Genomic DNA, 25,168 nt, shown 5'->3' on the forward strand with positions numbered 1-25,168 from the left:
AGGAAGAAATAGAGAGCTCCACAGTAATAGTAGACTTCAATGGCCCACTTACTTATGAACATAAAACCCAGCCAGAATAACAAAAAGAAAATAGAGGGCTTCACCACCACTATATATCAATATAAATAATGCAGCTATTAATTTTTTTGTACAGGTTTTTGCATGGATTTATGTTTACGTTTATCTTGTCTGTCTAGGAGTGGAATTGCTGGTAATTCTATGTTTAACATTTTGAGGAACTGTCGGACTATTTGGAATGACAACTACACCATTTTACATTCCCACCAGTTTTATACTGAGGTTTCCAATTTCTCCCCATAATTGCCAACTGAAAAAATTTTTATAGCAAAATTAGATACACAATGCAAATGCTTTACTTAACTTATACATTGTGCAGCCCTCCTGAATTTTACTATACCAGTCAAGTTTCTTGATAAATATAAACCATGAAGTTTTCTTAATAAAGATTAGACATGATGTTATAGGTTGGTATGGGTTTTCTTTAGGGTAGATATCAAGTGTTTAAAGGAGAATAAAAATACATACAAATAGCTACATTCATGTTATCCACAGATAGTATTCTGGAAAGGTAAATATATATACATTTTGATTTTGAAAGAGAGACCACTCGCCCTAAGTATGTGGATACATTACAAAATAATGAGATTTTTTATTTCCTATGGTTCCAATGAAATTGTCACATTGTTTTCTTCACATCTAGATATTTATTGTTTTCTTCACATATAGATATTTATAGCAGATGCCATGTCTTTTTATTTTAGGTATTGATTTTATTATGCCAATTATAATAAATAAAAAGATATTTATATCAATTTTGTTGAATTCTAAGGACTATCGAATATTAGTGGTGAAATTATATACAGCTAAGGAGCAATTTTGAAAGCAACAAAATGCCATTCAAAAAAAAAAAAAAAGAAATAACCAAATGTAACTTTAAATGTTTATTATTTAGATGTATCCTAAAAAGAAAATGTCTTATTGCACATTTTATGATTTCATTGTACTTTTTCATCGTTTATTTTTTTGTATTTTCTTAATGTGTTAGTCCCATGATTTTAAAGATTAGAATTTCATACTTTGTAGTATTATATTAGAGTATCTATTTGGGATACCACAGGTCCTCCTTAAATATTTGTCAAGCTCTTTTATGTATAAAGAAGAGCAGATGTTTTAATTAAAGCACAGAGTTGGAAAAAATTTCACAAAATTTAATAATTTAATATTTAAATTTTAAATAATATTTAAATTTAAAACAATATTTAAATTTTAATAATTTAAATAATCTTAAATAATATTTAATAAATATTAAACAATACTTCACAGAAAATATTTTATTTCTGCTTTCTGTTCAAACACAAATCCATTATTTGTGTTATATGGGTGACAACAATTAGTAAAACAGTAAATTAGTTTATAATATGGTATATATGAGTAAATACAACAAGAAATAATTTTTAAAAATTTATTTCTAAGGTTACTGTCAACAATGATGTAACAATTTTACTGCATTTTAAATTAATGTATGTTGTTTTTTGCATTTGATGCACATGTCTATAATATACTCTGAATTTTGTGTATAAATAGTAATTTAACCCTAAATTTACATATATAGACCATAATTTAACGGCATATTTTTAAGTATTCTGAAATTTAGAAACTGAATTATAATTTTGGTAAGTGTATGCATACACATATACTGTATGTAGACACTATATTATATTTAGCATCCAAATTTCCAGTGATTAATAGCATTTCAAATCTTATGGTTTAAAAATGCAAATCTTACAGTTTAAACAGCATAGTAGTATTTCTATTCTTACAGTTTAAAAATGTCATTCATAGTACAACACTGAGAGTAATGTTTATTTCAAATATTTTTTATGTAAACATCCATGATATTTAGAAATGTTGTTTAAAAACTATATAACCATTTGAGCTATTTTCATATTTTCTTAGGCCAAAATTTTGCGAACAAAAGAGAATTATCCTAAATTATCATTTGGATTTCTTTCAAAGTTTATTTAGAGCCTTATGAAAGATATTTTTGACCACTGAGTATTAATTGCTGTGAATACAAAAGATCAATGGGGTATAAGAAATTTATTACAGAAGTGAATGATAAAGCAGATATTTAAAGTTAACAAATGAGCTTTGAGCTTTTACTTCTTTTATCCCTTGCATAAAAAGGAAGAAGAAAAGAAATAGAAGGCAAAGAAGAAAAAGAAGGGGTTGTTGTTGAATAACAACTTCAAAACTTCCTATTTTGAAATTATAAAGTGTACAGAATTTGAAATTCACTCTATGACTTTAACCTAGCATATCTGAAAATATAATAATAAAAAAATTAATAGCCCACCAATATTTGAGTTAAAATAGAACTCCAGATTATGTATGCATATCTGAAATTTAATTTATCTCTGTATAGTACTGAAAGAATAGATATATTTTTCTCTAAAGTGAGTGTTGATGCTGTGTATTAAAATTATTGGTAATATTTAGCTTTATATCTGAGATTTTCATAGTCATTCTTTAATAAGTGCATTTGTTCTGTATGTAGATGGTACACACATACATTTGTAGCACTTAGACTTTTAAAATAAATTATTACTATTTGTACTTCAGTATTTATTTTTACTTATAGCTGTTTTTATTATTATTATTATTATTATACTATTAAGAGTTGCTTTAAAATAAATTAAAGTGGGTTTGATAGACCTCGATTTTTACTTCCAGATTCCATCATGTTCTCTCTATGGTGTATGAAATGCAGGTGCAGTGAACATAAAGTTCTCACTTTACCAGGTGGTTAAAGTAGAAAGACCTACGGTAATAACCTGTTTCTCTGACTCTTTCAGATACACTATAACTGCTATTTCCCTCATTATAACATGCATAAATCTTATGGGTGAAACAAAGTGAACTCCATAGAGTGGAAGACAGCAAATTCCTCCAGTTCTGTGGTAAGTTTCATAAAAGCATTCCACCCCTTCTTTTCTGGCCATTAGGTGTAGCAGTCAGCCGTGCAGTGGTCCATCATGCAAAATATAATATTTATAAGGCCATTTGGCATCCAGTTCCTGGGGTAAGTGGGAAATGTATAAAAATAAATTGAAGTTGTACATGAAATGCATGTTCTATAGTCTTTATATAGACAGTAGTCTGAATGCTTCTGCTACATTGATTTGCTTTTTTTCCTTTCAATTTGATAATGTGACATTTTAACTCTTTATTGTATTGTTTGCTCACTCTTTTATTTTGCAATTAACCATTTATTGTTACTGAGCTGATAAAGAAAAACATGCATATTTATCAAAAAACTAAGAAATGAAAACTGAATTTTCATTGCTTAAGAAAGTTGTTGATGAACATGCACTCATATAACATGTTTGCTAGTATTTACCTGTACCCTTGAGTGCCGTAGTGATAACATCTAATGTCAGAGAATCAGAAATGAAAATCAGAAGATGGGGATGTGCTGAGGAAGTATCATCTACTTCAAAAGAGTACAGTTATACCTTGCTTAATGATGGGAATACATTCTGAGAAATGAGTCTTCAGGCCTTTTCGCCCTTGTACAAATGTCATAGAGTGTACTTACACAAACCTAGATAGTGTAGCCTACTATATGCCTGAGCTATATGGTATAGCTTATTACTCCTACTGAGTAATGCATTGTGCTACAATGTTACCATGGCTATGACATCACTAGGAGATTGTTGACAGAAAGGTCATTTTGTGACATGACTAGTTATTTTGAGAGGACTGTGCCAGAAGATGAGGATGTCATGGGTAGCTCTCTATTGTAATTCATACCTCAGAAACAGGCTAAGTGGCTTAGTACCAATTATGATACAAATAAAAATAAAAATAGTGCTTAGGAGCCAGATTATAGTATTTATTAGAAATAAAAAGTACAAGCATGTTTTAAATGTAGAAGTACATCTGGTGAAATTTAAAAAAAATATTGCTGCTTTTGGCATCCACCATTCTCTTACTGGTTTCAAGTGTGTGTGAACATTCTGAACCATGTCACTGTTTTCTTCTTTAATTCTCCACTTTGATACTTTTCACTTCAGATGTACTACTCTTACTTCGAATATTTTGTATTAACCTAACCCCCCAAAATAAAAAAAAGAAAATGAGAGTAAAGTGGAAGATGATTATGGTTAGAATTGTTGAGTGAGGATATTTTTTTTTAATTCCCTTTCTTTAACCTTCACAACATACCTGGCCCAAGAGTTAATGAATCTCTGATTTTCTACCAATAGATTAATCTGGTTAATAATATCGTTGTAAAAGTGAACAACTACTGTTAAATAAGATTTGATTTAATGTCTCTCATATTGAAAATATTTTTACACTTTTTAAAATAAATATTGCAACTGATTTTTATCACTATAGAATCCTCCATCTTGAGTTTTATTAGAATAATAATTGCTTTAAGGCAGATGGTTTGTTATTGGTGATTCGATTATAATGGTGATGGCTGAAAAACATTTTCAATATCTTTGATGATATTACATAATTAGTCTTTTTCCTTTAATTCAGAAATATAACAAGAAAAACAAAGCTAACATTGTAGGTGAATAAAAAAGAGAAAGAAGAAAAATAAATTTATTGTCATAAATGGCCAATTATGGAAGATAGAAAAGAGATTTCATGAGGTTATACAGAAGCATTTAAATATGGTTCTTAAATTAATATGGCTATAAGTACTTGTATTAGTCAGTTGGGACTGCCACAACAGAAGGCCACAAACTGGATGGCTTAAATATAAGAAATTTATTTTCTCACAGTTTTTGAGCTTGTAAGTCCAATATCAGGGTAGTAGGGTTAGTTTCTGGTGAGGCCTCTCTTCCTGTTCTGCAGATGGTCACATTCTTACTTTGTCCTCACATGGCCTTTCCTTTGTTTGTACATGCAAAAAGAGAGCTCTCTGATATATCTTATTATTATAAGACCACTAGTCCTATCAGATTTGGATGCCACCCTTAAGAGCTCAGTTAACCTTAATTACTTCCTTAAAGGCCCTCTCTCCAAATAAAGTCACATTATGGGTTAAAGCTTCAACACATAAATTTTGGGAGAAACAATTAAGTACGTAACAATAGCAAAAGAAAAATTTTCAAAAGAAAGTTGGCTCTTTCATGATATCCTTTTAAGGAAAAATAAACATGGTTGAGAAAATGATGGCTGAGATTCTTAATAGCTATATCAATGAGATGGAGGGATTAGAAAAGCACAATTTGCTTGCTGTGAAGTCAGAGAAGCTGTTTACAATGTCTGTGGGGTGGGTTGTGAGAAACAATTAACCAGTCATTATGAAGAATACCAGAAATTTAAATATCAAAGCATGGTTACTTACATTATTGTTAACAAATTATATTTTAAATTACTAATGAGGAATTTTTACTTTATAAATTGTTCTACTTTGAAAATATTTTGTTATTTATTTGCAGAAAAAGAAGTGACCCATGCATATGCATACTGATGCAATCTAAAAATGATATTTGATTATATATGATACAAAAATTATCAGATGAAAATCTCAACTTGGAAATTTAATAGTGCTTTATAATAATTTTTCTTATTTAAATAATATCTATAATTTTACAACAGAGTTCATGTTCAGATTTCACCACTTAATATAATAATTCTTAGTATAATTTCCATCGATGAACACTTGAAAGTTACACTAATATCCCTTCTGCAAGAGTGACTGGAACAGTATGACTGGCAGGATAAGAAGGGGAAAAAAAGAAAAATAATTGTCTAAAATTATTTGAGATGAGAGAAAAAGAAGAGTTTGCAAAAGTGATTCTTATACGACTTCTACTATGGCTGAAAATAACCAAACAGGAAGAATCAAATATGTTCCTCATTCTAGCCTTATTTTGGTATTTTAATTGTTTTCCTTTCATTAGTTTCTCAAATACAAATAACAATCTTTTATAACGTGGAAGAGAATATCTCCTTTCTTTTTCTGGTTAATTCTTTCAATTTCTTGTGTTTGAATTTCTTGAGAACTACAGATTCTTTCCACTAACAGATAATACATTACCACTGCTACTTTCAGTGAAAATGTAGGTAGGATTTAACTTTCTGTTGCAAGTCACAATACAAGTAATTCAACTTGAACACGTACAGCTGTTTCCTCATAGTTTGTATTAATAGTTCAGCTGTTCTATGTTCATTTTCTACTCCTGCAATTCAACCACTATTACTTGTTACTTAAGCTTTTGATACCAGCAGGTATTCATAGCCTCAAAGTATGTGTTTATTGAGAAATAAGTTTAGTTAAAAATATTGCGAACTTAGCGTGAAAAACAAACAAAAAGTATGATGTTTTTAATGTTACTTTTTTTTTTTTTAAGTAGACATTTCCAGAGAATCGGGTTCTCCAGGGGTGACTAGCATAACTAAAGTGAATTAATTCCTACAGAGAGAAATTTCTGGACATTTTAATTTAATGTCTATTGTTCAGCAATAGAAAAGAACTTCACAACACCTAAAGTAGGTCCATGTTAAGAAAAGCAAAGAGGACTTGTGAGATTTACTGTTGGTGCTAATGCTGCATTAGCACCAACACTCCTACTTATCATTTCATTGCTAAAATCAAAACCCGCGTTATCTAAGAAATCCATTTCAGAAATTCTGTGACTAAATGATGCCCGATAATTAATGAAATTATCTATATAAATATAAATATATATAACATATATAATTATACATAAAATAAATATTACGTATAAATATATCATATAAATGAAATTATGCATATAAGATTATCAGATTGTTTAAGTAACAGTCAGCACTCATAAACATATGAAGCCTATGGGTCTGTCAACAATGACGTCTGAAAAAGAATCTAACATGAACATGGGCTGTTGGTACTTTGAAAATTGCAAATTCACTTGAAAAAAATATACAATGTTAGGAAGTCTCTAATTCTGTAAAGTTCAAATCAAAATTGGAAAGTAGATTATCTTTGTCTCTGGCTTCCTTTTGTCTCTCAGGGTCACGAGCCTCAAAGCACACAATAAATGTCCTCTAGCACATGGAATGGATTTTCATTAATTGTGTTAAAATACACCCTAAATGGACAAATAAAATAGGCTTCTTTGTGGCGAAAAAGAGACAGACACTCTAAAACCACCAAACAGAACCAAATGGCCATAGCAAAATGAGGAGTTAGACGTACATTCCCTCACTTACAAAATATACTGTCATGAAGCTTTTCTTTCCTGTAACTAAACAGAAACTAGCTCCTGGAAGATAATGTCAAAACAGCAAAAGAAAATTTCCCAAGTGACCTTCAATGGGCCACCTAGCACTGAACCCCCCGTATTCTGTGGCTTTATTACAACTCCAATTGGACAGAGAATTGACTTCACATTCTTTCTCTGATACGTGTTGTGCAACCTCCAGACCCGCTTCAGCCGGTTCATAGATACTGCCCATTAACTGTCTTCTGCCTGATTGATGTCAGGAGCCAAATTTCACTTTATTTTAGTACTACATCTCTACCCCAAAGTGAGCATGGGATGTATTTTACATGTATGTTTACCCACTGTGCACATACATAACTCCCCTCATAAATATTCATAGAATCTCCCCGAGTCTGTTAATATGTATGTAAAACTGATCCTGTAAGACATAAGTACTATTTCCTCCCTTCTTCTAGAGTGTGCACTTTTGATTTTCCCTTGAAGTCATATTTCCCCAATATGCAGATTGCCTTTTTTCTTTTTTTCTGGAAAGAAAATTTCTTTTTCTTCCTCAGCAGATCTCACGGTCTCTTTGTTAACAGTTGTTAAATTCATCCCTGTAAAGTATAATCTGCTAATTCCTTATGTTGTTTCATCCATGGCATGTTATTATAAGATATATAAAACTGAAAAGACTTCAAACTCAGAGGGACAAATTTTTTGTAGTAAATTTCAAGAAAAGTCTGGGGTAGTTATGCTTGGCTACAAGTCCTTCGCTACCTATGTGTAAAGTCAAAGCTATTTTGGTTGCTTAAAAAAAATCCTGTAATAACAATATTAATACAAAAACAGCTAACATTTATTGAGCAACTACAATTTGCCATTATTTTTCTAGTCATTTTACTTTTATTAATTCATCACCCCTCAAAATAACCTTAAGATATGAGCATTGTTATCATTTCCCTTTTACATCTGAAAAACTCCTGAGGAACAGAGAGGTTAACATGACAATATTACAAAACTAGACGGTGACAGATTCAAGATTCAGAAAAAGTCATGATGCTAGTAATTCAACCTATATACTTACAGCTCTTTTACATGCAGCTTATAGAAATATTTTAGATACACTGGTTCCAAACCCACTGGCCTTACCGCTGTTATATGACCTCCAAATACACATATAAAATGTCATTATGTATTATATATTTATACATGTTTTAAAAGATAAAAGACATGGATAAACATTTTAAAAATATATTTTCTAAATAGCATTATAAGTCTTCTAGTTCCTATAGAATTATACACAGTCACCGCTTGAAATAAACTACATTTATGTCATTGCATTCAAATGTAAGTTTGACTAACAGTGAGTTTTCTCTTCTGGGTAATAACAAGTAATTTAGCATCCTTATTGATATAGTATTAACAAAAGAACTCAATAAATCCATGCATTTTTCATTGTCTCCATGTTTTTAAAGCTCAACTGATAAGTAAATGGCAGGGGATTTCAGATTCCTCCTTTATCAAATACCAAAGTAAAGCTGAATTTAAAGTAACTCTGAAACTTGAAACACAATTAAAAAGTAGGTAATCAATTTTAGGATATTGGGAGGACAGACTAACAGTCATTTGAAATGAAGAAAGAAATAACTAGCATGTAGTCTAGTTATCTTCAAGTTATTTAGCAGTGTTTTTCTTTAATACCAAAATCTTTATCAGAAATCTGTGTCATAATCATCTGAATTCTATGCTAATAAAATAAAAACTTATTTTTACACTCTTTTGCACTCATCAATAATAAAAAAGTAATTAATAAAAGATAGTTTTGGACTAATATATTAGAATACTTGTCTTTTAATAATTCTTAAAGATATTTAAATGTCTGTTTTGCTTCTACTGATGATATTGCCAAAACTTTATTATTGTTGGTCCAATGTGGCTTTAAGTCCAAGGACAAATGAATCATCAATTGTAGTTTTTTGAGAAATTGAATTGGACCTTTCATTGGTCTCTCACAGATACTCGTGATAGAGAATAACCTTTTTTACTATAACATTATCTATGTTCTATACTGTGTTAATGATTTTATAATGGTTTATAATATTGTATATAATGTTAACTTTAGTTTTATTTGCCAGTTTAATAAAGAACAACTGTTTTTTCCCCCATAGTGTTAACTCTCTATATTCTATATAATGTTAACTATATTTTATTTACCAGTTTTCTACACTTGTTATACTGCAGCAAAAGATGTATTGCATCCTTAAATTTTTCTTCAGCTTTCTCTATCAGAATATAGGGAGTGATATCCGGTTTATAGAATTAATATCACTTTAGCTAAAGAGTTGGTCATTGTGGCACAATGACTGCAATTTGTTTATTCTCGTGGCATTTATTGGGGGCATGTATGTCATACAGTGGTGGAAGGGGTTGATGGACATAGCTTACTGGTGACACTGTTGAACTGGTGTATTAGTCTGTTTCTGTGTTGCTATAACGGAATACCTGAGACTGGGTAATTTATATAAGAACAGAGGTTTTATTTGACTTACGATTATGGGACAGCTGCTTCTGGCACAGGCCTCAGGCTGCTTCTACTCATGGCAGAAAGCAGCAGGCAGCCAGCAGGTATAAGCAGATCACATGGCAAGAGGAAGCGAGAGAGAGAAAGGAGATGCCAGGGTCTTTTAAATAATCAACTCTTTTGGGAACTAATAAAGTGAGAATTCACTTACTGCCCCCAGCCCCCAGGGAGAGCATTAATCCATTCATGAAGGATCCACCCACATGACTCAAACAGTTCCCAACCCTGTCACACTGAGGATCAGATTTCCACATGAGTTTTGGGGGGACAACACATCCAAACTCTGTCAACTGACTAACATTGAGAGGCCCTTTCTTTACTTTATGCTATTCAAATAATTTTAACATAGCATTAATTCATAAGTATATTTCTAAAACAATAAATTATAAAAAATGAACATTTTAAAATAAAAATTGAGTGAAAAATGAAACATCTCATACTACCACCTTTCACTACTACCATAATAATTTGTTGTATTTGTTTCTATACATATATATTGTTTTATATTATTGAAATATTACAGTAGATATTGTTGCCAATTTATTTCTAAAATTAACAACTTAAAATACTTTGGGTCCAACCAATTCTAATCTCCACAGTAGGTTCACTGAGACCAACTATTAGCTTGTGGTTATGTTAGTGATGTGTCTTTATGAATTTCATTCCATCTGCTTATTACATTTTTGGAATATTTAAAAATCTCTGCAAATTGAAACACTGCTTATTTTCTGAACAACACTGAACTTAATATTTTTTGAAAATAATTTTGAGGGGGACTCTGGCCAATCATACTTTTTTCTACTGGTAATGTTTTTTAAAATATAGCTATAAATACATGGAAAATAAAAACAAAATCAAATGCACTTATATCTGTAAATAATATTTCTAATACATATTTTTCTGATGAATTTTGTTCAAAATCATTTATTCAGCAATCACTGAGTCCTTCCCATGGGCTAGAGTTTAATGACTTAGCAGTGAGGAAATGCAGTTTCTCCACTTAAATAATTGAATACAGTCTAGAAGAGGGAAGCTCGATAATAAGTGAAAAACAAATAGATGACCCACATAATTTAAAACAACAGTATGGGGTTGAAGTCAGTCAAGCAATATGAGACTGATTACTGATCTACATGTTAAGGGAAGGACTTTCAGGGTAAGACATGTCCAACTTGAGTCATAAATCAATAAAAGGAGCCACCGTTGTGGAATACAATGGGATGAGGTGTGAAGCTTTGGGAATGGCAAATGGAAATGCACTGTCTTGGTTGTTTTGGAAACAGTAATAAAGAAAATGTAGAGGAAGCATAACGAGTGAAGTGGGATTAGTGGATGGTAAGGTTGGAAGAAAAGTCATTTAAAAACGGTGTATGCAAGACATTCAGGTTTTGGCAGAAATTTTGGCTAAGTGTGGTATAAAGGAATAAGAGAGAGTCTAAATTGAGAGAGGAACATGACATAATTTTATCTTTTCAAAGGACTATTCTAAATGCAATAGGGGAACTTTGAGAAAGAAACAAGTCACATGGGTCTGTCGCTGTGATGCCCAGGAAATCTAGGATGCACCATCATGGTTTCTGAGAAGCTGGGTTCTGGGGCACCTGAGGCGAAAGGTACTGGGGCCATTTTAGGCCCTACTGCAGATTTCTGCTCCTAGACTGGGGGTGGGGGCTGGATCATGGGAAGCACAGTCTCTTGGTTCAATTGTCTACTCTCAGCAATTCTGCATCTCCAGTTCTTTCCACAGCTCCAGAGGAGAATGGCCATAGCAAAGAGGGTTATGCTCTTTAGGGCTGCCTTGGAACTGAATACAGAAGAAATAACCTGAAATCTGAAAAAGAATACTAGTTTCTGCTGGTAAGTATGTATTTAAAGTATAGAAAGAAAAGCACATTTAGATAGATTCAGTTCAACCATTAGCTGACCACTAACCTAACTGAGCCAACGCATCACAAAGACTACAGATTTTATAGAATTAGTTGTTCAGAAAAGACACTAAACAAATAAACAACAACAAACAGCAACAATAACAACAAAAATAAAACCTTGGGAAGGGTAAGAATCTGACTCCCAGGGTTACAATATTATTTTATTTAAATGTCCAGTTACAACAACAAAAAAAAATGAAATGTGCAAAGAGATCAGAATGTATGGCTCATATCTAGAAGAAAACATAGACAATAGATACAGGGGAAAAATATTTTAGAAAATCAAGAGAAAAGTAGAGAAATGAATTATGGTAACCCTCAACCTCACGGTTTACCTCCAAGTAATATCTCCATTTAGTACCAGGCGGATATAATTTCCTGTTACTGTTTTACTGAAGAATAATGTATTGTTGTCAGATTTCACAACTTTATAACCCTGTGAAAAAGACTGTCATGTTGATTGTTTTAAAAATGTATTTCTTTGGAATTAGTAATTCAAAGAGGAATTATTTCATTATAAAATCTGAACTTTCATGTTCTGTGCACTCACTGGCAAATTAATTTAAATTTTAGAAATGTTTGCTAACAAAGTTGCACATAAGATTGGCCATCTCTCCAAATCTTATGAGAAGTGGTTTTTTAATATTTTCAAAATAATAATATGTACCTTAGTATAAATGTCTGCCTGATTCTGTTTTCTGGGGCTTATGACAGAATACCTGAAACTGGGTAATCTATAAAGAAGTGAAATTAATTTTTTTGATGGTATTTATTTATTTATTTATTGAAATATATTGATTATATGTATTTGTGGGCTACAGTTATATTTCAATACATGTATGCAATGTGTGATGATCTAATCAAGGTGATTAGCATATTCATCATTACAAAACTTAATCGTTTCTCTGTGATGAGGACATTTGATTTGCTCTCTTCTAGCCATGTGATAACATGCAGTAAATTACTGTTAATTATAGATGCCGAGCTCTACTGTACGTCAATAGAATTTACTTTCCCTGTCTAGCTGTTCGTGTCCATTAACCAGCCTCTCACCACCCTCCCTCCCCTTCTCCTTTTCGTCTTCTAGTAACCACAGTTCTGCTCTCTTCTGAAAGTTCATATTATTATTATTGTTTAATTATTTATTTAGCTTCCACTTATGAGAACATGTGGTATTTCTCTTTCTGTAACTGGCTTATTTCCCTTAACTTAATTTTCCCCAAGCTTAACCATGCTGCTGTGAATGGCAGAGTTTCATTTTTAATGGCTGAATAGTATTATGTTTTGTATATATACCCCCTTTTTTTTTACCAAATCATCTGATGATAAACATTTAGGTTGATTCCACATCTTGGCTATTGTGAGTATTATGTGAGTATTATGTCCCTTAGACATAATAATTTCCATTCCTTTGGCTATATACCCAATAGTGGGATTGTGGATCTTTCAGTAGTTCATCTGTAGTTGTTTGAGAAACCTCTATACTGTTTTCTGTAATGGCTGTACTAATTTACAGTCCCACCAACAGTGTATATGGATTTCCCTTTCTCCACATTCTTGCCAGAATTTGTTATTTTCTGTCTTTTTGATAATAGCCAGTCTAACTGGGGTGAAATATCTCGATGTGCTTTTGATTTGCATTTCCCTGATGGTTAGTAATGTTCAGCATTTTTTCATGTATCTGTTGGCCATTTGTATGTCTTCCTTTGAGAAGTGCATATTCAGATCCTTTGTTCATTTTTAAATTGGATTATTAGTATTTTTTTATCATTGAGTTGTTTCAGTTCCTTGTGTGTTCTAGATATTAATTCCTTGTTGCACGCATAATTTGAAAACATTTTTTCCCATTCTACAGGTTGTCTTTTTGCTGTGTTGATTGTTTCCTTTGCTGTGCAGAATCTTTTAGGTTGAAATGATATCACTTGTTTATTCTTTATTCTGCTGCCTGTGCTTTTGAGGTCTTATTCATAGTTTTTGTCCAGTCCTACATACTGAAGTGTTTCTCCTGTGTTTTGCTCCAGGAGTTTTATAGTTTTAGATGTTATACTTAAGTCTTTAATCCATTTTAAGTTGATTTTAGTATATGGTGAAAGAGAGAGGAATGGGGGTCTAGTTTCATTTTTCTATACACGGATATCCAGTTTTTCCAGCACGATTTATCGAAGAGCTTATGCTTTCCCCAATATATTTTTGGCACCTTTGTCAGAGATCAGCTGGCCATAATATGTGAATTAATTTCTTGGTTCTCTATTCTGTTCATTGGTCCATGTGTCTGATTTTATGCTAGTACCATGCTGTTTTAGTTACAATAGCTTTGTAGTATATTTTGAAGTCAGATAGTGTAATGTCTCCAGATTTACTTTTTTTTGGCTCAGGATTGCTTTTGCTGTTCCATATGAATGTTAGGATTATTTTTTTCTATTTCTATGAGAAATGCCATTGGTGTTTTGATGAGGATTTCATTGAATCAGTAGATCATTTTGGGTAGGATGTATATTTTCACATTAATTCTTCCATGAACATGGAATGTCTTTCATTTTTAATAATTCCATGAATGTGAAATGTCTTTTCATTTTTTGTCCACTTTAATTTTTTTCATTAGTATTTTGCAGTTTTCATTGCAGAAATGTTTCACCTCCTTGCTGAAATTTATTCCTACGTGTTTTACTTTTTTGGGAGCTATGGTAAATGGGCTTGCTTTCTTGATTTCTTTTTCTGCTAGTTAGTAGTTGATGTATAGAAACACTACTGATTTTTGTATCCTGCAACTTTACTGAATTTGTTTATCAGCTCTAAGAGTATTTTTGATGGAGTCTTTAGGTTTTTCTATGTATGAGATAATGACATTGCAAACAGTGACAATTTCACTGTGTTTTTTTCCAATTTGGATGGCCTTTATTTCTTTTTCTTGTGTGATTATTCTAGTGGGAATCCTTGCCTTGTTCCTGTTAATGGAGGAAAAACTTTCAGCTTTTCTACATTCAGGATGTTAGCTGTGGGTTTGTCATGTATGGCTTTTATTATTGTATTGACATACTTTCCTTCCACACCTAATTTGTTGAGAGTCTACATCATGAAGCCACATTGAATTTTGTCAAATGCTTTTTCTGTGTATATTGAGATGATCAATAAATGTGATACATCACATCAGCAAAATGAAGGGAAAAGACCATGATTATTTCTTGCAGTTTTGAAAGCTGGGAAGTCCAGGGGCCATTTCTGGTGATGACCTTCTTGGTGGGGCTGTACAGAGTCCTGTGGTGACACAGAGTATGACATGGCAAGAGAATGGCAGGAGCAAGCCAGCTAATTTTCTCACTCACTCTCCTCATGCAGCCATCAAAACCATACCCAAGATAATTCATTATTCTATCAAGGGATTAATCCATTCAGGAGGGCACAGGCCTCGTGATCCAATCACCTCTCAAAGACCCCACCTTTCAAATACTGTAATTATTTTTTCTACCCTCTTAACACTGTTAAAATGGTGGTCAAGTTTATAATACGAGAACTCTTGGGAGACACATTTAACTCACAGCATTCTGCCCCTGGCCTCTGAAATTCATGTCCTTCTCACAGATAAATACATTCATTCCATCCCCAAATTCTTAACTTGTTTCTGCTGAAAAGTCCAAAGTCTCATCTATGAAATCAAACAAGTTATCTACTTCCAAGATACTGTGATGTGACAAGTATGTGGTGCATATTCCCATTCAAGGAAGTAGAAATAGACCAAAAGAAAGGGGTAAAAGGTCCTAAGCATGTCGAAATCCCAGCAGGGCAGACATTAAATCTTAAAGCTGGAGAACAGTCTCCCTTAACTCCATGACTGGTATGACCTACACACTGGTGCAGGGGTTGGGCCCCCATGTCCTTTGGCAGCTGTGTCGCTATGGCTTTCCTGGACTCAGCCCATGCTTCAGCTCTTTCAGCTGGACTTGCATGCTGGTAGTCTACAGTTCTGGGGTCTGAGTGGTTCTGCTCCTTTAGCTCCACTAGTGATGGTCTTTGTGGGGTTTCTCTGCTGTAACTCTGGCCCTACATTTACGCTCAGCATTGCTCTAATGAAAGCTCTCTGCTGGTGACTCTGCCCCTGAGACAAATCTCTTCCTGCATCCCCAGGTTTTTCCATACATCTTTTGGAATTGAGATGAAGGCTGCCATGCCTCCATGGCTCTGGCATACAGGGATCCTGCAGCTTAACACCACATGGATGCTGCCAAGGCTTCTGGCTTCTATGTTCCAAAGCAGCTTATCTAGAAGCACCTTGGGTCAATTTAGTTATGGCTGGAGAAGCTGGAGCAGACAGGGTGCAGGGAGCACCATCCCAAGGTGATCTTAGGCAGTGAGCCTGTGGAGCTCCAACCAAGCCTGTTCCCCAAAACCAATCTGTCTCCCTGGGCTTCTAGGCCTGTGATGGTAGAGGCAGCCTCAAAGATCTGTGGAATGCCTTTGGGGGTCTTTCTTCCATTTCTTGATGATTCCTTGTTTCCAGCCTGGTCTCCTTAGAAAACAGTCCCTGGGCTACAGCCTTCATTTTCATTATTTAAACACACTTTTTAACTATTTGGCTAGGCTCAAAGTTTTCAAATTTTTTACCCTCTGCTTGCCTTTTAATTATCCATCCTGCCTTTATATTATGCCTTTGTTGCTGTAATTCAGTGTAGTCTATTAAAAGTGGCGACACAGTTGCCTGAAAGCTTTGCCACTTATAAATTTCTTATGCCAAATACCCTGGCTTATAACTTTTTATGTTTCATGTTCCATAAAGCTCTTGGGCATGAACAGAATGCAGCCAAATTCTTTATCAGTTTATAAAAAAGGGTGAACTTTGCTCCAGTTTTTAATAAGCTCCTTTTCATTTCCATCTGAAACCTTCTCAGAATGGTCTTTAAAGCCCATATTTTTATCAGCATTCTTGTCATCACCATTTAACCAGTCTCTAAGAAGTTTCAAACTTTCCCTGGTCTCCTTGTCTTCTAAGCCCTAACCAGAATCTAGGCTTTCTCTAGCTCACTCTAAATATTCTTCCAGTCTCTGCTTACCCAGTTCTTACCCAGTTCCAAAGCTGCTTTCACATTTGCAGGTATTTGTTATAAACAATACCCTACTTCCCAGTACCAATTTTCTGTATTAGTTCATTTATGTTGCTTATAAAACCTACAACTGGGAAATTTATAAAGAAATTAATTTTATTTCTCATTGTTTAGAGGCTGGGGAGCCCAAGGTCCAGGGAACACATCTGGTGATGGCCTTCTTTTTGGTGGTGATTCTCTGCAGTGATGCAGGGTGTCACATGGCAAGAATGGCCTGAGCAGGAGTGCTCATCTTCTCAATGTCTTTTTATCTTGAGTGCAAAGTAATACACTTACATAACTGTATTTCTTCTTCTGTAAATTGTTCATTCCATGTCCTTTGCCTGCCATTGCATTCTTATCTGTATTAATAATTCAAAAGTTCCTTTGATATTAATAAATTAATGGATTTAACAACGTACTTCTCCTATTTTCTTTTAAAATAATCTTAACTAACCCATTATAGAGCTAGGGCTGGGTCTGGAGCTCACAGAACCCTCAAGCCCATTGTCCAGACTGGGTCACAAACCCTTCACATGCAGGTCTGCGAGCTAGGTAACGGGAAGAAAGGTCCTTGGAGTCTTGGTTGAAGACAGAGTAGTCTTTATTTCTGCACACACATGTCTAAGAGGTAGGCAGTCCAAAGAGAAACTCAAAACTCAACTGCTACTGACAAAGTCCAAAGAAAGACTGAGCAGCTGCCTGCAAAGTAAACATGCTTTATTTTTAGATGCAAGCTCTCTGGCAGTCAGCAGTTCAGGGCCACTGCTCCACATAACTTTCAAGAACACACCAGAATAGTAACAAAACTAAAAAGATAGATTGGCGTGCATGTGCCTAACTCCCCCCCCCACACACAATTTGTTTGCAAAGAATGTGCTGCACCACACCCAACCAGACCTAAGGTTAGGGGGCCTAACTAAGCTATTCTATTTTCCCAACACCTGTGATAACTGTATATATTTAAGGAATACAATATGATATTTGGGTACATTCACAATGTGTGCAATGATCACATCAGGGCACTTAGCATATCTGTCATCTCAAACATTTGTTACCTCTTTGTGCTGGGAACATTTAACATCATTTTGACCAGCCTTTCAAAGATACACAGTACTTTGTTGTTGACTGTAGTCTTCCCAATTGTTACAGAGCACTAAATGAACTGAAAAAAGGGAAAAAAAAAAAAGTGAAATTGAGAGAATAGGGGTTACCAGAGGCAGGGAAAGGGAAGGAAGTGGAGAGATTGGATAGAGAAAGGTTGATAGACCAGTACAAAGGTACAAAGTTACAGTTAGATAAGAAGAATAAATTCTAGTGCTCTAGGGTGACAATAGCTAACTATATTGTATTGTACATTTCAAGATAGCCAGAAAAGAGGATCTTCAATGTTAAAACCACAAAGAAATGATAAATGTTTAAGTCATCAATGTGTTAACTATTCTGATTGGATCATTATGTAATACAAGTATGAATTGAAACAACAAACTATAACCTATAAACATGTACAAAGAAAAAAAATATGAGATAATCTTATTTTCCAGAAATTAAATTTTCAATTTTTTTCTTGATGTATGATGTATAGAAACTTATATAATTTTAAGGATAATTAATTTCCATTTTATATCCTGGCTTTTTTTCATAGTTATATTTCAGTATTCTTTTTTTGCATAACAAACCTCTCAAATGTATAGTCTCATAATTCTGTGGGTCAGTAATTTTTGGGTCAGGGTCAGCTTGGTAGCCCTTCTGCTGCTCTCACCTGGTATTACCCATGTGGCTGCTGTCAGATAATGGCTTGGCTGAATGTGGTGGACATAAGGCTTCTCAAGTTTGACAGTTGTTATCTGATTTACATAATCTCACCCTCCAGTATTCTAGACTTCTTTAGGTGGTAGTTTCAGAGAAGTAAAGAACAGAACAAATCTTAATGAATGAGCTCTTTTGAAGTCCCTCCTTGCATCACATTTGATAGTGTCCCATAGGCCAAAACAAATCACCTGGTCAGGCCTACATCATGATCAGTTAGCATTCACTCATTCTAACTGCCTGCTCTAGAGAATCAGAAATTAATATTAGATACATAAATCTTGCTGCTTCTGTCCTTTAAATTCAGTTACATACAGTTTTCCATATAGAATGCTGTTCCACTGAAACATTAAATCGGTGTCATTAAATATCATTAAATGAGTCATTGTGATTTTGGATTTAAGGATAGTATTAAATATCACTGCTTATTTTTTTCTGAGAAATTTGTTTCATTGTGTATGTCATAGCCTCGAGTTTGGAGACTTAAGGCTCTTTTATCATACATTCAGCTCTCCTGAGAGAATGTCAATTTGAGATGTGCCCTTGAGGCCTTTTTTATTGAGTTCATTAAAGTGAATCCACATGTATTTTTAGTGATATAATTTCCAACATTCTTTTTGTGTGATCAGCTCTCAATGGTGCTACTTTTGTCGCATAGGATAGCTTTTTATTTTGATTTATTTTGCACTGTAGTAAGACAGAGCTCCTTTCAATTCTTAGTAATATCTGCCTACAACATTTTGCATTCCATTGTTTCTATTCTTTATTTCTTCAAAGTTTCTTTACGGAATATTAGGAGAAGACATAATCAAGAATATTACCTAAGGCCATCTTAGTCATATCTAACAAAAATTTAAAAACAAAAACAAAGCTCCTTGAGAATACTACTTTCTTTATAACACTGAATGATAAGTTATCCCAGACAAATTTGACTTAATGCACCAGCTAGTTAATTTTATTAAAAATAAAAAAAAAGAAAAAATCCAACCAAAAAAAAAAAAGAAAAATACACCTGTTGATTACACCTTTCTTCTAAGGTCATTAGAAATGGATTGATTGTTGTTCCTCTAGGTTGACCAGGGTTGTTGATAAATTCTTGTGTCAGATCCAGTGGAAGAAGGTGATTCCTTTGTAAGAGTTTCTTATGATTGTCATCATTTTCTGAAACATTTTTTTCTCATCTTTTATGTACTGAACTTAAATTTTAATTCTCAAGCACTATATAAAACCTGTAAACATCAGTAGAAATAACTCTATTTTATACTAGATAGCTGTGCACAAAATTAAAAACTGTATCATAACTCTCAAACATTTTAATAAAAAGGTATGAATATCTTTGTGATAGAATTCATCTTTCAAAAATTAAAGAAATGCTTAGTCAACATTTTGTGGAGGGGAATCAATATGACATCATCAAAAATGAGATGTGTATTTTCATTGATTTGTTTGTATGAATTGCTGGTTACTTTGAAGCTTAACAAATAAAGCTCAAGATCTTATATTTAAATTCAAATAGAAATGCAGTGTGTGATTTCAATGTAAACTTGGAATTTATAAATCCTACCTTTTATATTTTCTTTCCAAGTAATTTATTTACTGATGTTCAAAAGACAAAATTCTATATATGTCCAATATTTTAATTCTAAATTTTAATGCAACAATCTTCTGAAGATGGCATGAAAACATATTGATTAGAGCTGTATTTTCTTATATAGTTTGTAATTTTGGATTAATTTATATGCTGAAGTTTAAATGACTTTTATCAGAGAATGTATTAAGTATATAATAAGTATTGAAATCTAAGTTTATTTTGTTTGGATTTTTACAATGGCCAGAATTAATAATATTTTTGGCAAATGTCATTTACTAATGCAAGGTGTATTTTCTTTAAATTGCTACAGACTTTTCATATGTTTTCGGGGGTTGATATTATACATATGACTAACTACTCAAATTGATTTTTCTCCAGAACATTTGCATCACATACCCATTTATTTCTCTTTATCATGTTTTCCTTGTTTCAAGTTTACTTCTTGTAAAGTTTTTACCCTATAGACATAGGATGAGAAAAGTTTGCAACTTGATGGCAATGGCATACTTGCTAAATTAGTCGCATGATTGTTTTGCGCAAGAAATTGTGTGTGCAAATACTTTGATTTGATTCACATTCTTCTGGCTAAGTTCTCAAAATCTACCATTGGGAAAAGAAATTTACATTTAAATGTACTCTTGCTACAGCTCAAGTTAAACCCCAATTTAGCCCTATCAACAAAAATTAAGCTTATATATATACAAAAGACTAGTCTGGTGGAATGACAATCAGGTATGATGTATATGACTTTGAATTTGATGTTAGTTAATGCTTTTTGAATAGGCAGATAATTGTAAGTTACAGATTGAAGGCTTAGGAACTTGAATGCTGTTATATGAAAAGTTCTAAATTGAGTTTCTCAAGTTTGTGATGAAAAGCTGCATTTGATTAATATGTGAATAAAGTGAAAGAGTTGAAGAGAGAAAGGAAATGATGAGGAATGAAAAGAAAAGATGGTGAACAAGATATGACTAAATGATAGGATTTCAAAATAATATTCCCAGTGATTTATTTTCTGTTTATAAAGTATTACAAATTATTTAAAATTTATACTTTTTTGAATTTATATATAAGCATTCTAGTGGGGGGAAGCCCTAAAATTTTTATTTATCAAATTAATGAATATTCCTAAAAAGCACATTTAACAATGTAATTTTGTCTATACTTTGAACATGAGAAAACATTATGAAAATGAATAAATCACTGTAATTAGAGAAAAGCTTTTTTAAAAAAAGTTCAAAGTACAGGTCGTTTGAGCGCCTGACCATTTGATACAAGTGATTTTGCTAAATTTTTCTACTCTAGATTTAAGAGAGAAACAAATATCGAAGAATGAAAAACAAGTTATGACAAAATGAAGAGAAACTACTGAAAGCATTTTTAAAATTTGGATAAGTCTTAATCCATCTGGGCTGCTGTAACCAAATACAATAAATAGGGTGACTTATAAACAAGAGAAATTTATTTCTCATGGTTCTGGCGAGTAGGAAGTCCAAGATGAAGGTGCTGGCCAATTCAGAATGTGCTGAGGGTCCACTCTTTTTCCTCACTGTATCCTCACATGTTGGAAGGGCAAAAAGCTCTCTTTGAAGATCTTTTACAAGGGCACTAATTCCATTCATGATGATGCCACCCTCATGACCTAATCACCTCCCAAAGGCCCTTCCTCGACATCATCACCTCAGGGGTTAATATTTCAACATTTGAATTTTGGGGCAGGGGATGCAAACATTCAGATTATAGCTGGTTAAGTTAGCGAATATATTTTAGAAACAAAGGATTCACTTATTCCCCATCCTCTTGCTTAAATTCTATGCAGTACGTAGGTTACTATTTGTATTAGTTCATTTCTGTTCCTTATAAGAGAATACTTGAACTGGGTAATTTGTAAAGAAGTAAAATTTATTCCTCACCGTTTTGGAGGCTGGGAAGTCTAGGGAACGCATCTGATGAGGGCCTAGGTGGTGGGTAGTGCCTCTTCACAGCAATACAGGATGTCACATGGCTCTTTTTTTAAAGCCATAAGAACTATGACGGTTATTTCACGAATGGATTAATCCATTCTCAAGGCCGTAGTCCTCACAATGTAATCATCTCTTTAAGGCCCCACATTTGAATTACCATAATAGGATTTTCCACTATCTTAACAGTTACAATGGCAGCTAAACTTCTCATACATGAAGATTTGTGGGACACATTTAACCCATATCACTATTGGTTTTGTTTTCTGAATCAATGCTTATGCTCCAGTAATTCAAGATGTACTGATGGAAATAAGACTGACTTGGGAAGGAATGGGAAATGGGGCAAAGCCAATGAAAATATTCAAGGCATAAAATAATTTTTTTTCATATGGTAACAATGGTTATCCAAGTCAAGGTTCAGGTAACTTGGGATGTTAAAATTAGATTAGTAAATAAAAGAGTGAAGTATTTAATGCCAGGAGGTTAGGAGAGGACTTGTGAACTATTTTTAGTTCTTAACTGTATATTAGGCTTCACATAGAGTCAATTGTATAATTATTTAGGCTATATTTGAAAACTGGGCTTTCATATTGTCTTAAAATTACATGCAAGAAAGACCACAGTGGTAATTGTCACCATTATTATATATTGCAGTCATATATAAGTGGCTATGACATATTGGCATGCTGTTTTAACTTTCAAAATATAATAAAGATTTCAGTCACTTTTCTGAAAAAAAAAATGTACAAAGATCGAGTGTATGTATCATCTTTTATGGTTGGGATCCAAGTTCTACCTTTAATGTCAGCATTCTGCACACAATTAATTTTGATATTTGGTTATAAGAATGTTCTGAATGGTCCAGTGTTCACAACTATTTTAATTGACTATTCTCAGTGCCTTCATAATTCTCATTCTCTTTTATGTGCTGTTATATTTTCACTTTTAAGAGCTTTTTTGTTACTTTTTGTACATGTAATACCTTTAAAAATAACTATTTATAAGTCTGGTTAGGATTCTTTTTCTTCCATCCTGCTTTACAAATTTGTAGAAATACGATTTCAATCTATATACTTACTGAATCAAACTACAAATTAAGATGAAAAGAATAAAGATATGTTCAAACATGCAAAGATATAGAAAGTCTACATGAATGCAAACATTCTTAGTATATTTGAGATAATATTTCCTAAATATTGAGAAAATAAAAAAGGAAAATGTATATAATTAGTTCAAAAAAGAAGGCTGTAACCCTGGAGAACTGTCAACAGTCACATGGAAAAACAATTACAGCAGGGCTGGGGACCATGCTGTGCATGGTTAGAAGCAGAATGGAGACTTTGGAGGTACTCCTCTGGCAAAAAAGGATATTCCTAGATAGCTTAGAATAATTGAGAAATTATAAACTTTGAAAGCATATTACTAGCAAATAGTGAGAAAAAAGAGAATTCAGATATTTGAAGTAATGTTAGAACCATCATAATTTAAATGATGTAGGAGATAAGTGTTCATTTCTAAGCAAAACAGAGAGAGGGTGAGATCAAAAGGAGAATGCATAAAATAAAAAGTAAAATTCAGTAATGGAAATAAAGTCACCTTGTAAATAAAGCACATAATGGAGGCACTATATATAGGCAGAAAATAACAAAACCTACCACAATAAGTGGATAAAATATAGACATGAAAATAGGCAGAATATGATGTAGATGGATGGTAAAAAAATAGTTACTTGGGTACTTGGATAATATGTATTCTTCAAGAAGAAAGTATAGCAATAGTTAATGTATAATGGATGGGAAACTTCCTGAGAAAAATAAAAACAAATGAATGCAAATTTAAAATCTTAAGAATTGTCATGGAAAAAAGTGCTTTTTTCCTTTACTTAGAAATCAAACTCCAAAAAATTCTAGAATTAATAAATTTAATATCAAGGATAAATAAAATATTAACTATTTCTGAAAAATCCAGAAAGTAAAAACTCAGTAGATGCATTTCAGAAGGTTATTTATTTTTGGTTGGTCTCTTTAACACTAATTTTCCAAACACAATAAGATTGTATAATAAATTTTATAGTTAAAAAAATATATACATGCATCCATGCAGTTGGTCTAAAATGTGAAAAAACAATCTTAAACCTAAGAAATACTAATATAAATAAGTATACTACTTTTATCCATTAAATTACCAAATATTAACATGATGTATATAAGTCTGTATTTTCATGCCATACTGGTGAGCTTATAAACTGAGACATTCGTTGTGAATAACTTGGCAATATAGTATAAATTTTGAAACATTATAATATGCATTGCTTTATTAGAAAAATAGCAAAGCTGAAAAAAAGTAGTTTTGAGGATACGTATCACCCAATTTTTGAAAAAATAATGCAAATAACTATAAATAAGAATATTTTATGAGCCATTAAAGGTCTATGATGTTTTTGCTGTGGAATGAATCGTATCCTCCCCAAATTTTTATGTTTAGCTCCCAATGTGATGGTATTTAGACTTGGGACATTTGAGAGGTAATTAGGTTTAGATGAGGTAATAAGGGATTAGTGTTCTTATAAGAAGAGGCACCAGTGAGCTTCCTCTCCATCATTTGAGGACACAGTTAGAATGCAAATATCTTTGATCCAGAAAGAGAGCCCTCACAAGAAACCAAATTGGTTGGCACCTTCATCTTGAATTTTCCAAACTCCAGAACTGTGGGGAAAAAAACCATTTCTGTTAAGTCACCCAACTTATGGTATTTTCTTTTGGCAGCCTGAGCTGATTTATACAGTTTTTGTCCAATATTTTACTAATGTGCATATGCATTAATATAATATACCTTATGACCTGTATTGTCTTCTCTAGAGTAGCTCCTCATTCCCTTCAGTATATGAAGAAGAGATAGAATATTGTGTGATGTATGGCCAACTTGGTTTAAGCTGAAATGCACTGTGATTATGTAAAAAATCCATGCCTCTAATTACACCCTCCATGT

The sequence above is a fragment of the Cynocephalus volans genome, chromosome 1 (assembly GCF_027409185.1).
Source record: "Cynocephalus volans isolate mCynVol1 chromosome 1, mCynVol1.pri, whole genome shotgun sequence".
Lineage (NCBI taxonomy): Eukaryota > Metazoa > Chordata > Mammalia > Dermoptera > Cynocephalidae > Cynocephalus > Cynocephalus volans.